Below are 11819 nucleotides of genomic sequence, written 5' to 3' on the forward strand. Positions count from 1 at the left end.
GTGCCGGTGTCTTCAAATAGCCTATACTCTCATAATACGCAAGTTACAATAATTCTTTCGCCACGAATATGATGTTTCTCATTATTTTATTGGAACAGATATCACAGTTAACAACGGTTTTTCGAGTGATTCTCAATTTTATGGTGCTCAGGAACGGCATATATACATATAGGCTTGAAATGAATGCCAATATGGCACCTCACAACTCTGTACTGAAGACAGACGGCGTGCGTATGACGTAGGTGGCGTAGTGCCATCTCATTGGTCAACGCTCAGACGCACGCTCAGAATATCTGACATGCCAGATATTGCTCTGCACGTTCGGAAAGACTCCCGAGCGTGCTATTCCACGCTATGACGTCAGAAACTCGGCACGCTCAACGCTCAACGTTCGGATGCACGGCCCGTGTGCCGACGGCTTTACGCAGTGTCGGATTGAGTGGGGCTGTTCCCATTGCTACGAGGTCCGTGGCTCGCCAACCTTTAACACGAAAGTTGAGCTTTGATTTAATCTACCAGCAAGACAAGACTGTTCACATTGCGTCATTTGGAGTTCGTTGTCGGCTGTTGGGATATTACCGCGAGCAACAACGTGGTTTTCAGGTTGGAAAATTCTAGCTACCCTCCGGTGGAGTTTCACTGTATTTGGTTATTTGAATTGAAGTGCACCAGCGGAATCTTCTGCCTTGTGACCGTTAACTTTCCGGTTACCTGGTTTGGCCGTTAACGTAAATTTCAGGCAGTGTAGTTTCCTCATCGTGTTGTTGCTGTCCAGCATAGTGTGTAGTTTGACAGATCTATGTATGAGTTAAATAATGACTAACTGAAAACCTCAGCTGCCGACAGGTGTTGTTGATATACCTCGATGTGAACAGCTGAAAATGTGTGCCCCGACCGGGACTCGAACCCGGGATCTCCTGCTTACATGGCAGACGCTCTATCCACCTGAGCCACCGAGGACACAGATGGATAACGCGACTGCAGGGACTTATCCCTTGCACTCTTCCCGTGAGACTCACAATTGTGGACAGTTGGGAATGTGAGTCTCACGGGAAGCGTGCAAGGGTTAAGTCCCTGCAGTCGCGCTATTCATCTGTGTCCTCGGTGGCTCAGGTGGATAGAGCGTCTGCCATGTAAGCAGGAGATCCCGGGTTCGAGTCCCGGTCGGGGCACACATTTTCAGCTGTTCACATCGGGGTATATCAACAACACCTGTCGGCAGCTGAGGTTTTCAGTTAGTCATCATTTATTCCAGGGAAAAGCTGCACGGTCATCAACAGTAACTGTGCTTTCGAGAACAAGTTACTGTTTTCGTATATATATATGTGTATGAGTTGTTGTGTGCGCCAATATCTTCTACGTTGTTCCGTTGAACTCCCTGTTGTGCCCTGGTCGGGTGAAGTGGAAGTTATCTTGTCGGTGCGTCCGTTGACTGTCGGTCGGTTCGGTTGTTGTCGGATCGTGAATGGACGGCCCGACTGCATGTTTCACCTATGTGAGCATTAGTTCAAATGGTTCAAATGGCTCTGAGCACTATGGGACTCAACTGCTGAGGTCATTAGTCCCCTAGAACTTAGAACTAGTTAAACCTAACTAACCTAAGGAAATCACAAACATCCATGCCCGAGGCAGGATTCGAACCTGCGACCGTAGCGGTCCTGCGGTTCCAGACTGCAGCGCCTTTAACCGCACGGCCACTTCGGCCGGCTGAGCATTAGTGTTTGGATTCCCGGCCGACCGCCGATCATCTGAGCGCCCTTGGGTGTACTGCCTTTTTTAAATTGTTCTTGCTGTTTGTACTTGTATGGCTTATAGCAGATTTTTCAAAAAATTGTTTTGCTCTTAAGGTGTAAGATTCGTAAGGCCTTCAGCCTAGCCGGCCGGAGTGGCCGTGCGGTTCTAGGCGCTACAGTCTGGAGCCGGGCGACCGCTACGGTCGCAGGTTCGAATCCTGCCTCGGGCATGGATGTGTGTGATGTCCTTAGGTTAGTTAGGTTTAATTAGTTCTAAGTTCTAGGCGACTGATGACCTCTGAAGTTAAGTCGCATAGTGCTCAGAGCCATTTGAACCATTTGAACCTTCAGCCTAATTTAAAGAACTGTTTCATGTAAGACCTTTGGCATTTTAAAGTTTTTAATGTCGTTGAATTTTAAGTGTTTGGCCTTCAGCCGGTTTTAATTTAACTTGTTTGCTTTTGAAGTGTCTGATTCTTTGGGTCTTCAGTCTAACTAAAGCACTGTTTTTAGATAAGGCTTTGCCTTTCAAATTTCTGTTTTGGCTGAGTTTTGCCTAATTAAGAACTGTTTTGTTTGCTCTGAAAATCTCAGATTCTTTGTGCCTTCAGCCTAAATAAAGAACTGCTGTAAGGTAAGGCTTGCCTTTTAAATTTCTGATTATGCTTGCATTTTGAGTTATTGGCCTTCAGCCGTTTTTAAATTAAAGTGGCTTTCAGCCAGTAAATAAGTCCCAAAGATTAAAGCTGTGTGTTTAGAAAATTTTTTTTTTCGGCTTTTGTAATGTTTTATCGAATAGTAAAGTTGTATGCTCGGCTGTAATTGACAGACTGATGACCATAGATGTGAAGTCCCATAGTGCTCAGAGCCATTTGTAATTGACAGCCCCTTATTTTGGCCTCTTTCCACAATTTAAACTACCTGTCCCAAGCTGGACGTCTCAATTACACTGAAGGCATCTACAGGAGAAGGACCTGTCTGATGATGGGACATAAGAAGAAAGGAAATTCAGCATGGAAGACGTAGGGGATCTCATTACTTCATCTATTCTAACAGTGGAATTCGTAGTGTACTTTTGATGTCGACAACTTTACTTTTAATTTCACCAAAGTTTGTTTTGACTTTCTTATATACTGAATCAGCCATGTCGACAATCAAATTTTTTCTATTTCCTTGCGTTTCTCCTGTAAACATTTCACCTCAGCTTCCCCGTGCTTCTTATTTATTTCATTCCTAATTATATTGTTGTATTTCTTTCTTTTCCAGAGCATTTTTGTACTTCCTCTCTTCATTAAGTAATTGCAGTATTTCTTCTGTCATTCAAGATTTTTTCACAGTTATCTTCCCCGTATCTAAATTCGTCCGTACACAGATGTCCACTCCTCTTCACCGAATCGCCTGGTGTGGTATTTAGCACCACAGTGTGTGTAAACATTACAGAACTTCAAACACACTTCATATATCTAAATATTACAGTAGCTCCCATCTTTCCACATCGATTCTTTCAGGCGAACCCGTTAAAGTTCAGTCTAATGTTCACCATTATTGTGATCTGAGTGTATATATGGTTAGTGTATGATTTCGGAATATCTGTCTGAACATGATATAATCCAGCAGAAATCTTCTCGTGTGTCTAGGCCTTCTCCAGTTGTAGCTCCTCATGTCGTGATATTTGAACAGGGTATTCGCTACTACTAGCTGACATTTATCTATAACTCAATTTGCCTTTCTCATCTCTACTACCAAGCTGATATTCTTCAGTAATTCTGTCTTCTGTTCGTTCCACTATTACAGCGTTCCAGTCATCTATGATTGATAAATTTTCATCTCTATTTTCATAGTGAATTACAAATTCATTACCCTCACGTACTCCTATCTTCACGCGCTTGTGGCAGGCATATAATCTGAACTGTTTTGTTGTTGAAATAAATGATTGTAGCTTCATCGTAAATTGCATTGGGAAGTATCTTTTTTTTTATTCCTTGACAGTGACTAGTTCCGGACACCTGTGGTCATTTTCAAACCATATATATCGTAAGTGTTACAATACAGACGATAGCCTATGTACAAACTGCCCCTTGAGTGATGATCAAAGTGACACTATGCCGACTCAACAACAATAGATAGACCATATAGAACGGAAACAGCAGGAAATAAAAAAAAATACTTCTCAATGCAACTTATGACGGAGCTACTGCCATTTATTTCCATTATAAAACAAATTACGGACCTATTCTTCACCTGTAGCACGCCGCAAATCGTAAATGTTTTGTTGGTGTTGTTTTGCTGCCAATCAGAATAATCAGATCACTGAACAGTTCATAGAAACTCACTCTCTGCCCTACTTTCCACGAATCCTACTTCTGTTACATCTTTTTCTGCTGTTGTTGATATTCCACCATATTCAAAAAAGTGGTTCAAGTGGGTCTAAGCACTATGGGACTTAACTTCTGAGGTCATCAGTCCCCTAGACTTAGAACTACTTAAACCTAACTGACCTAAGGACGTCACACACATCCATGCCCGAGGCAGGCTATGAACCTGCGACCGTAGCAGCAGCGCGTTTCGGACTGAAGTTCCTAGAACCGCTCGGCGATAGCGGCCGGCCCTCCATATTCGTCTGACCAGATATCCTTATCTTTTACCCATTTCATGTCACTAAACGCCTGCATATCTAGACGAAACTTCTGTATTTCCCTTTCTAGGCAATGTTAAAAGTGTTGGTACGTAGTCTGTCAAAGCTTCCTCATATTTTATATTGAACATTCGTGTGCTACATTACGTGTTTCTATTGAAATCAAAATATATATGTTCTGATACTGATTTCTTATGCTTTTTCCACATTTATCATCTTGATGAAGTCGCCCTACAAACATGATTCTAATGAAAACATGAACGTACACTGGTGTCCAAAATTAAAGCAACAAACGGAAATTTTATTTCGTCCCAAAACAATATAAACAGGTTGCAGTAAAGTAGAAACAATGTAAAGAATATAGAACGTAATCAGCTGCATCATGCATAACGATAAACAAAAATGTTCTTTTTTTTTCAACTTAAACGGATTTGCAAACACATTGTGACAACTAATTAATGTGCTCAGTTCGGGGTGTGACCATCTCTCGACGAATATGGGCCTGACAACGACGGTACATCCTGTGAATGATGTCATCAATCTCATGTTGAGGCAATAACGCCCATTCTTCCTGCAGAGCTGCTCACAAGTCTGGTTGGTGGATGCTCACGTGATGCAGCCCGTCTCCCTAGCTCTACAGGATTGAAATCGGGAGAGCGTGCAGGCCACACCACGCGTGCAATATCTTCCGTTTTCAAAAAAACATCAACCACCCGTGCTCTACGAGGTCGAGCATTATCGTCCATCAATGCGAAATGGTCAAATGTGTGTGAAATCTTATGGGACTTAACTGCTAAGGTCATCAGTCCCTAAGCTTACACACTACTTAACCTAAATTATCCTAAGGACAAATACACACAGCCATGCCCGAGGGAGGACTCGAACCTCCTCGAGGACCAGCCGCACAGTATGAATGCGAAATCTGGGCCCACAGACTTCGCAACAACCGCTCATGAGATCCCAAGATCTCTTCACGGTACCCGACAGCCGTTACATCTTGTTGATTCATCCGTGGAGTTTCATGAAGAGGGGTTCGACTGGTCAACATAGTCCCTGAAACTTCCAGGTAGATTAAAAATGCGTGCCGCACCTAGACTCGAACTCGGGACCTTCGTCTTTCGTTGGCAACTGCTCTACCACCTGAGTTACCCAAGCAAGACTCTCGCCCCCTCCTCACAGCTTTACTTGAGCCAGTACCTCGTCTCCTACCTTCGAAACTTTACAGAAGCTCTCCTGTGAAACTTGCAGGATTAGCACTACTGAAAGAAAGGACACTGCGGAGACATGGCTTAACCACAGCCTGGGGGATTTTTGCAGAATGAGGTTTTCACTCTGCAGCGGAGTGTGCGCTGATATGAAACGTCCTGGCAGATTAAAACTATGTGCCGGATCGAACCTCGAACTTGGGACCTTTGCCTTTCGTGGGCAAATGCTCTACCATCTGAGCTACCCTAGTTTCATATCAGCGCACGCTCCGCTGCAGAGTGAAAATCTCGTTCTGGAAACATCCCCTAGGCTCTGGCTAAGCCATGTCTCCGCAACATCCTTTCTTTTAGGAGTGCTAGTCCTAAAAGGTTCGCAGGAGAGCTTCTGTAAAGTTTGGAAGGTAGGAGACGAGGTACTGGCGGAAATAAAGCAGTGAGGACGGGGCGTGAGTCGTGCTTGGGTAGCTCAGATGGTAGAGCACTTGCCCGCAAAAGGCGAAGGTCTCGAGTTCGAGTCTCGGTCCGGCACACAGTTTTAATCTGCCAGGAAGTTTCATATCTGCGCACACACCGCTGCAGAGTGAAAATCTCATTCTGGAAACAAAATCCCTGCCGCCACGTGATGTCGGCCTCTTTCCACAATGTTTGGGCCCCCAAATCGTGTTCCATATGCCCTTCAGATGCGAATCCGTCGAGAATCATTCGCCATACCAAATCGGGACTCATCTGTGAAAATAACATTGGTCCACCATTCGACTATCCAGGTGGCATGTTGACGACCCCATTCTAGACGTTCCCTTCTGTGAAGATACGCCAGAGGTATACAGACAGCAGTTATCTGACAGCAAAAGCTTCTCTGCTGAAGTATACTTAACACCGTTTGCCCCGATACAAGACGTCCAGTGGCTTCTGCGAGGTCAGGTGCCAGTTGCAGTACAGTACTGAGTCGGTCCACTCTTCCTGATATCACACGCGGTCGGCCCCGTCCTGGTCTCCGCGATACAGTTTTCGTCTCTATAAACTGTCGCCTCACCCGAGAAACAACAAAACGATTCACATTAAGCCATCGGGCCACACCAGTTGCGACTCTCCTGCTTCCATTCTTCCTACGGCCTTCAGCGCAGTGAGTCTGGTAGACGTCTTCTCTGTGCCATACTGCACCGTCTGTGACTGCGCACGGAGCTATTTTGGACGTGAGACTACCCTGCAAACACTACCCCGATAGATAGGTGCCCTGACGTCATTTCTGGCGTAATTGTACATTGATCGGAATGCCATCTTCCGTGCAGAACACGATCGGAACGACAACTGTTGACAGTTTGTATGATTATATCGTGAATCAGACACAAGACGGGGAAATAGCAGTTTGTTGCTTTAATTTTGGACACCAGTGCAATTACGTCCATGGGACACATGTGCTCCATTTCACTGATTTTCAAATGCAGTCATCCTATTTTTTTCCATTTAGTGAAATTGTAATATTGATCTTGAAGGACTACAGTTTTCTATCTTTCGCTTTTCAGGTGTGTGTAAAATTAATTTTAGTCACGAGAGGCCTAAGGGGTAAGTAGCTCCTGGCCTAGTGTTTTGTTGTGTTGCTGAAGGCTAGCCTTGCCGGCAGAGGCAGCTGGAGAGTGCAGGTCGCCGGAGTCAACGCGCGCCCGCTCCGCCCTCTACTCCACTCTCCACTGCATTGCCTCCACTTGACTCCTCTATTCTCCTCCTCTCCTGTCCAATCTTCTCCCGTTCTCCCCACAACTCTCGGCGCGCAGTTCCCCCTACCATTGTGACGTGCATCAGCTTTACAGACAATCTGCTCTCCATGTCATCCATCATACAGCGAGCAGTACACGCCCACATTGGTCGCCGCTGGCTGCAAACCAAACAACAAGACTAGAGAATACTCTGCATCCCTTTGGATGAAATAAACTTCATAGCCCATATTATGCACGTGTCCCATAATTAATATCGGAAACTGGCATGGGTGAAAGTGCATGCTCATGGAAGCATAAACATTCCAGTAAACTTATGTACACTAATGGATCATTTGCAACAAACTTTCCCGGCGCACTATTTGATGATATTCCATATCGGGTCTGTAGCCGGAACATAATGTAATCTTGACGAAATATTTTGGCGCTCCACCTGGATGCAATCTTCAGGTGTGTAAGCTGTCGCACTAACTCGCCAGAACTGAAATCAAACATGCAGCACGTAAAGGGTGCTCTTAGTTTGCATAAGGCGGGTTACTACCGTATTCCTTGCAGTTGTGGTATTTCGTATATCGGACATACCATCAAGACTGTGGAGGACCTGTGTACTGAGCATAAGCGGTACACACGCTTACAACAGCCGAGAAAATCCGCCATTGGCACCGGTCGTCCTATGAAATATAACAACGCGGAGATTCTGACATGCACTTCCAGCTATTGATATATCGGTATTAAGGAAGCTGTTGAAATGAAATCAGCAAGTAGCCTTATAAATAGAGACAGTGGTTTTTGTTTAACTTCTTGTGGAATCCTGCTCGATTACTGGTCAAAAGACAGTCACACATTTTATGCTATCTCACCCATTGATTATTAATTTCGCTACGATAACGTCTGACGTCGGTCATCTTTGGTTTGTGATGCCGCTAGTGTTTACAGTCTCTGTGTGTATATATGGGTGTGGTCAAAAAATGGCTCTGAGCACTATGGGACTTAACATCTGAGATCATTAGTCCCCTAGAACTTAGAACTACTTAAACCTAATTAACCTAAGGACATCACACACATCCATGCCCGAGGCAGGATTCTAACCTGCGACCGTAGCGGTCGCGCGGTTCCAGACTGTAGCGCCTAGAACCGCTCGGCCACCACCGCCGGCTGTGTGTGTGTGTGTGTGTGTGTGTGTGTGTTATATTTAAGGAGTTTCTCTGAAAAGTGATGTTTTAAAATGGGCTGTACAGCGTTTTCTTGTTGCATTTTTGCCTTGGAAATGGCAGGGTGTGCTCCTGTCGAAACATCGGCAGTTGTCGACGACGTGACCCGGCTGCATTCCCGTAAGTTATTTGAAAAGCGAAACCTGTCTGGTGAAAACCGCTCTTAAACTACGATAAACTTAGGACGCAAAAAAAATTATAATTAAGTCATATCAACATATACATATTTCTGATCAGAAAAATTATAGACAAAAGAACACAGAGAGTCACTCATCACATTTTGTCATTTCCGATGATTCGATACATACATACACTTGGCAACATTAGTGTTTCATTGTTTCTTGCGCTACCTTATAGCACTACTTTTCTAACATATTTTTTCTAGGTGATCCAGTCCGGAACCGCGCGACCACTACGGTCGCAGGTTCGAATCCTGCCTCGGGCATGGATGTGTGTGATGTCCTTAGGTTAGTTAGGTTTAAGTAGTTCTAAGTTCTAGGGGACTGAAGACCTCAGAAGTTAAGTCCCATAGTGCTCAGAGCCATTTGAACCATTTTGAACCATTTGTATGCACGCTGTGTCAAGTTTTAATTGGCCTGTAGTAGCTAGTCTGGCTCTCAGTTCTGTGAAATAATGGAATCCTTTATATAAAGAATACTTATTGTAAATATTGCAACACACTGCAAAATCGGAAGATGTGTAGAACACTGGAACCGAAATCAGCGTACTGTAAGCAGCCCTCACGGAAACCAACCACATCACACAATATTTCAAGCCCTTTCTGGGCGTTTGTGTGATTATGGGTACTTTCAGACAGATGAACGTGCAGGGAGACTGTGGACTTTGCTTAAACCAGATTTGGAGGACTGGGTTCCACGAAATACTGAGACGAACCCGAATATAAGGTCCAGGCAAGTGGCTCGCCAACATGGTGTAAGCCAAACTACACTTACGTGTATCCTGCATGACAAACGCTACTATCTCTGTCACCTGTAACGAGTGCAAGGATTATCAACAGCGGATTTCCCTCCATGGGAAGGATTTCGTAGATGATTTTTGCACCAGACCATCACAATTATGAGATTTCAGTCCTCTTTACTGACGAAGCAATGTCGACCAGAACTAGCATCACAGTCTGCATAATCGTCATCTGTGGGCTACAGACAGTCCTCGGGGAATGGTTGAGGCATCGTCAGCATCGGTTCAGCATCAGTGTGTGGGCAGGGATTCCTGGCGACCGCATATTTGGACCGGTTATTATTCCGCAACGAGTCGACGGAGGATCGTACCTGGACTTCCTGCAGAATACTCTGCCTAGGCTGCTTTTGCCTTTGGCAGTATGGTTTCTGAATAACGGAGCACAAACCAGCTTCCGCGTTACAGATCGGCGACACTCTACCAACATCTTCCCCAGACACTGGACAGGATGCGGAGACGCTGTAGCATGGCCTGCTAGTTCACCGGACTTAAACCCTCTGGATTTTTATCTCTGGGAGCATCTCAAAAGCGTTGTGTATGCTGAACCAATTCCTGATGTGCAGACCCTTCAAAAGCGTGTTCACGACGCCTGTGACGCTATTCGGAGAGAGGCTGAAAAGTGCGAAAGAGTGCGGCAATCGATGATGCGACTTGTGAACGCGTGGAGACCACTTTGAACATCTATTGTGGATGCGATTGTAACAACCCAAATATAGAACCCATAATATTCTGAGGCATCAAGGAATCACCAATTTAGTATTAGAGGGCAGCGCGAAGGGTAAAAATCGTAGAGGGAGACCAAGAAATGAATGCACTAAACAGATTCAGAAGGATGTAGGTTGCAGTAGGTACTGGGAGATGAAGAAGCTTGCACAGGATAGAGTAGCATGGAGAGCTGCATCAAACCAGACTCTGGACTGAAGACCGCAATAACAGCAACAATGAACACCCTTTTTGCCGCAAAAGAAATAGCAAAATTAGTCATCCTGACAGTGACGACAGCTACTGACAACAAAATTTGCACTCTTTTCAGTTTTATTAACAGGAATGTTATATAAATGCTAAAGCTTATCATAAAGAAAGGACTGAATGAAAGAATACCATACGATTCAAAACAGAAACTTTAAAGAAAGAATTCAAAAATTATTATTTGCGAAGGTTAAAGCCCAGACCATAAATCCACCAAAGATAACATCTATCGTAAAAGAGAGTTGCAGCCGTATCGAGCTGTAAGTTCGCTGTGACTACAATGTAACTTGGCAATGGAGATGTTGACTTCACTTCTCTCTTGTACTCGGGCAACAGTAGTACGCATGTTAAGCGCTACTAAATTGTTTTAAAACCGATCTGAAGTTTAAAGTTTTACGTTATAGACTGGAAGTATCAGTCAGAATTCCGACTAAAGTAGGATCACCTTTACCGTTAGACAAATAACGTGATTTTGATGTATGTGACAGAAAAGTGAATCGTGTGATTACCGATTTGTGATGGAACTTAGCCTTCGTGATACGTAATAGTCACGAACATCAAAGGACACAGAAAGAGACTGATCGCCGACATAAACTCGATTATGATACTTGATTACGCCACAACTAAACGCAATCAAGAAGAAATTACAATTTCGCTGTGTTGTCAGAAGTTAAAGTCAAGGCCAGAATTACTGATGTTAACGGACATAATTCCCTGAGACAAAAGGACAGACAATAATTACGAAAGACAATAAACCTTAAGTCAACTTTAATTCTCCTTGTCGCCTACATCATTTCATGGACATTTAAAGTGTATTCGTGGAATTGACTGAAACTTCGGATAACGTAAAAGTGCCAAGTGAATTAGTGATAATTTAAATGTGAACAGCAATAACTTTACACCAAAATTACGACGCATTCTGAACATTGCTCGAGGGTATGTTATCTCTGGAGTTACGTAGTGCAGTTGTTGAATACGCGACGTAGCGAGGCCTTGACGACGGAATAATAATTAACAACTTAATATCCTCGCAAAATTCACAATGTGGTCTCGGCTTGAGTGATGGAATGATGATTCAAGACACTATTTTCTTATGTTTGAATAACCATTCTCAAACCGGGCATAATACCTATATTCAGCAGATTGCGTAAGCTGAAGGGTCTGTCGCGAACGTGCAAGGGACTTTTGGTTATTTCAGATCAATGGAGGCATCGCGGTATCGAGTGGTGCAGTCGCTACACTTGTAAGTGAAGAAGATCGACAGACAACGAACACAATTGCTTTCATTACAAGCAAGAGCGGCGGCGCACACACACATCAGCGTGCTGCTCCATCGAGACAGTGATATCATTTTCGAGATACAGTATCTGAAAGTA

The 11819-nt window shown here is 44.1% G+C and overlaps 2 non-coding genes across 2 annotated transcripts; one reads left to right on the top strand and one right to left on the bottom strand.

Annotated features, from left to right (window-relative positions):
• Positions 1 to 886: 886 nt before the first annotated feature.
• Positions 887 to 960, bottom strand: Trnat-ugu (transfer RNA threonine (anticodon UGU)). The gene has a single exon. It is a non-coding gene; the product is annotated as a tRNA-Thr (tRNA).
• A 138-nt stretch (positions 961 to 1098) lies between these two features.
• Positions 1099 to 1172, top strand: Trnat-ugu (transfer RNA threonine (anticodon UGU)). The gene has a single exon. It is a non-coding gene; the product is annotated as a tRNA-Thr (tRNA).
• The last annotated feature ends 10647 nt before the right edge of the window (positions 1173 to 11819 follow it).

Source organism: Schistocerca nitens, chromosome 7 (genome assembly GCF_023898315.1).
Source record: "Schistocerca nitens isolate TAMUIC-IGC-003100 chromosome 7, iqSchNite1.1, whole genome shotgun sequence".
NCBI lineage: Eukaryota > Metazoa > Arthropoda > Insecta > Orthoptera > Acrididae > Schistocerca > Schistocerca nitens.